Source organism: Nematolebias whitei, chromosome 22 (genome assembly GCF_014905685.2).
Source record: "Nematolebias whitei isolate Nwh7 chromosome 22, NemWhi1, whole genome shotgun sequence".
NCBI lineage: Eukaryota > Metazoa > Chordata > Actinopteri > Cyprinodontiformes > Rivulidae > Nematolebias > Nematolebias whitei.
Genome location: NC_056519.1, coordinates 762,313 through 766,562, shown reverse-complemented (window position 1 = coordinate 766,562; position 4,250 = coordinate 762,313). Strand labels below are relative to the sequence as shown.

Genomic DNA, 4,250 nt, shown 5'->3' with positions numbered 1-4,250 from the left:
CCTGGAGATGAGTGTAGACCGCAGAGTCCTGGCCTGATGATGTTGATCTTCTGTGCTGGTCCATCCTTTTGGCCAGTGGCTGTTTAGTTTCCCCGATGTAAGACTGATCACCCTCCTGACACTGAACAACATACACAACATTACTCTGTTTGTGCCGGGGGACTGGATCTTTGGGATGAACCAGTCTTTAATGTATTTTGGGGTTTAAAATAGAGAGGAACGATGGTTTGAGAGAGGAGTAAAGGAGGCCATCTTTGTGAAAAGAAACCGTCCATCATTAAACAGGGGTGGAGCCTCCAGGTTCAACTGTCCCCCTCTTACAATGCTGTGATTGCTAGTATCACTCAGCCCTCTGTGAACAGTAAACAGCCATCAGGTGCTAATGACCCATTGTTAGGCTGATGGTCCTTCTTGAGCATGTGATCAGCTGGTTCTGGTTGTCAGCAGCAAACTGGTTGATCCACTCTGAGAAGGTGCTATTTAAGAGACTGAGCTGAAAACAGCACCTCAGCCTGAGGAAGTCCTCAGGATGAGAGACGAAAGGTTTCTACATTTTTTGTTTTGTTTTGTTTTTTTGAATGTCCAGAGGACCAGATTGAACTTTTTTAGATATTTGCTTTGATGTTTCTATTGACCTTATCAAATGTTTAAAATACCCTAAAGACATTTTGCAAGGTTTTCCAGGTTACAGGAGCAGAGCAGGAAAAGGTCTTATGAAAGTTCAATCCACACTGAGGGGACGCTGCAGGTAATGATGGCCCGAGAGCGCACGCTGTAACTGCACTTTTTGTAACTGTAACTTTTGGTAACTTTCTTTTATTGTGTTAAAAATGTGTTTGAAAGATTATCAGAGCACCGTTAAATCTGAAAAGAACAAGTACTTCTCCCAAATCATCGCTTCAAACAGTCATTATCCCCGTGTTCTTTTTACTACCATAATCTCATTTTAAACGTGCCTCGGTCTGCCAGCATGGAGGCCTCCGTTGACATCTGCAACGACTTTACCAGATACTTTGCTGATAAAGTAGAGTTGATTAGGTCATCCATCCCCCAGTCCACAACTGACCCCTCTGTCTTTGTCCCTTGCTCAGCTGTCTTCAAACAGTTTGAACCCATTTCACTCACATTTCTGAACAAAGTCGTTGGTCAGATGAAACCCTCCGGTTCCCCCGCTGACCCCATTCCTGCGTCATTTTTCAATCAAGTTCTACCCACGATTGGACCCTCTGTTCTTACTATTATAAATAGTAGTATTGTGACAAGTGTGGTTCCCGATGTTTTCAAACATGCAGTAGTTCATCCGTTAATTAAGAAACCTGGACTTGACCCTTCGACTTGCTCAAATTTCAGACCAATCTCAAAACTTCCCTTCCTGTCCAAAATCCTGGAGAAAATAGTTTTCATTCAATTAAACAAGTTTTTGAATGAGAACAGAATCTTTGAAATTTTTCAATTTGTTTTTAAGCAACTCTACAGCACTGAAACAGCGTTAGTGAGGGTTTGTAACGACATTATGATCTCAAACGATTCTGGTCAATTTGTGGTACTGGTGCTCCTGGACCTTACTGCTGCTTTTGATACTGTTGACCACAGTATCCTTATGTCACGGTTGGAACAGTGGGGTGGGATCACAGGTGCTGCATTAGAATGCTTCCGCTCATACCTGAGTGGCAGGAGCTTCTGTGTCAAGGTTGGTAACCTCTGGGCCTGACCACCTCTCTCTGCAACTGGATCCTAGACTTCCTGACTGGGAGACCTTAATCTGTCCGGATTGTAAAGAACACCTCCAGCACCACCACACTGAGCACCGGAGCTCCCCAGGGCTGTGTGCTCAGCCCACTGCTGTTTATTCTGTTCACTCATGACTGTACAGCTGTGCACAGCTCAAATTACATCATGAAGTTTGCAGATGACACAACTGTGTAAGGACTTATAAAGCAATAACAATGAGTCAGCGTACAGCGAGGAGGAGGAACGGCTAACCGACTGGTGCAAAGTCAACAACCTGTCTCTGAATGTTGACAAAACCAGAGATGGCCAGTGAATTTAGGAAAACACCAAGAGACCACTCCCCACTGAACATCGATGGGTCCTTCATGGAGATCATCAAGAGCACCAAATTCTTTGGTTTTCACCTGGTGGTGTTCACCATGTGTGTGTGTGTCAGAGTCCATCATGTGTGTGTGTGTCAGAGTCCATCATGTGTGTGAGTGTCAGAGTCCATCGTGTATTATAGTCCAGTCTAGACGTGACAAATGCATGGACCAGTTTTTCTGCATCATCTTTAGATCAGATGTTTCTAATGTTAGTGATATTACGCAGGTGGAAGAAGGAGGTTCTAGTAACGTTTTTAATGTGGGGGATAAAAGACATGTCCTGATCAAAAATAACACCAAGATTTTTAACATTAGAGCTGGAGGACAGATTAATGCATCTAAGGAGGGAGAAAGACTGAAACATTCATTCCTAAGGTGCTCAGGTCCAAAAACCAAAACCTCAGTCTTGTCTGTTCAACAGGAGAACATTAAGGGTCATCCAGGTTTTTATGTCTTTAAGACATGCTTGTAGTCTAAGTAGCTGATTGGATTCATTGGGTTTAATGGACAAATATAATTGTGTGTCATCAGCATAACAATGAATATTTATCCCATGCTGTTTAATAACTTTACCTAATGGAAGCATATATAAAGTAAAGAGTATTGGCCCAAGCACTGAACCTTGAGGACCTCCATGACTAACTTTGGTGTATGAAGGAAATTTATTATTTACATTTACAAACTGGAATCTATCAGATAGATATGATTTAAACCATTTTAGAGCTGTTCCTGTAATTCCAACATCACATTCAAGCCTCTGTAGTAAAATATTGTGATCAACTGTATCAAATGCAGCACTGAGGTCTAACAGGACCAGTAGAGACACAAGTCCATTGTCTGAGGCCATGAGAATATCATTAGTAACTTTTACTAGTGCTGTTTCTGTGTTATGATGAGCTCTAAACCCTGACTGAAACTCTTCAAACAGATTATTTCTTTGTAGATGTTCACACAACTGACCTGCAACTATTTTCTATAGAATTTTCAGATGAAAGTTAGATTAGATATAGATCTATAGTTGGCCAGAATTTCTGAATCAAGATCAGACTTCTTAAGTAAAGGTTTAATTACAGCAACGTTAAAGCTCTGTGGTACATAACCATCCATTAAAGACAAATTATGTAGATCTAAGACGTGGACATGTTTTTTTGTCCCTTTCAGCTGCTCCCTTCTTCAGGAGTCACCACAACAAACTAAGTCTAAGACTAAGACTTGGCAGTTATTTTTACACTACATGCCGTTCCTGACATAGCCACAGATCATTGAGCTACCACAGCCTCTGTGTGGAGCAGAGAGTTGCCATCTAGGACATCCAGGGGAGCAGATGGTGGGGGTTAAGGGCCTTGCTCAAGGGCCCAGAGTGGGGCAAATGAGGGTGGAGGCAGGTGTGGGAGCTTCACCTATCCCACCCACATTTTGATGTTGTCGGTACCAGGAGTAGAACTGGCAATCTTCTGATCACAGACCCACCTTCTTTAACCTCTGCACCACCACTCCCTCATTAATTAGGGGAAATAGCTCTTTAAACAGTCTGGTTGGGGTGGGATCTAGCAGGCATGTGGATGGTTTGGACGAGGTTATTATTTTTGACAATTCAGAGCTGAACAGGACAAAAACAGTTCAAACATAAATCAGGTTCTAGTGACATGTTGAAATCTGCCTCATATGAAAGGGAATCAGAGGTGATAGTAGGAAGGATGGTTTGAATTTTTTTTCTCAAATTGAAATAAATTTATTTATAAAGAATTTCATGAAAGGGTGGCATGGTGGCACTGTTTGTAGAGCTGCTGACACTCAGCAAAATGATCGCAGGATCACATCCCATAACTGGGAGCCTTTCTGGGTGCATGTTCTCTCCGTGCTGCGTGGGTTTTCTCCAGGTACTCCAGTTTCCTCCCACAGACCAAAAACATGCATGTTAGGCTGATTGGTAACTCTAAATTGTCCCGAGGTGAAAGAGTGAATGGTTGTTTGTCTCGTTTGTCTCTATGTGTCCCTGCAATGGACTGGAGACCCGTCCAGAGTGACTGCTGGATATGGGCGCCAGGGACCCAAAAAGGAAGAAGTGGGTAAAGAAAATAGATGGATGGATGATGTATGTATGTATGTATGGATGGATGGATGAATGATGGATGGATGAATGATGGATGGATG

General features: G+C 42.6%; 1 protein-coding gene across 1 annotated transcript in view; it reads left to right on the top strand.

Annotated features, from left to right (window-relative positions):
* The window catches only part of mrps33 (mitochondrial ribosomal protein S33), a 28,458-nt gene that overhangs the window by 3,010 nt on the left and 21,198 nt on the right, over positions 1–4,250 (top strand). The window lies entirely within an intron of this gene.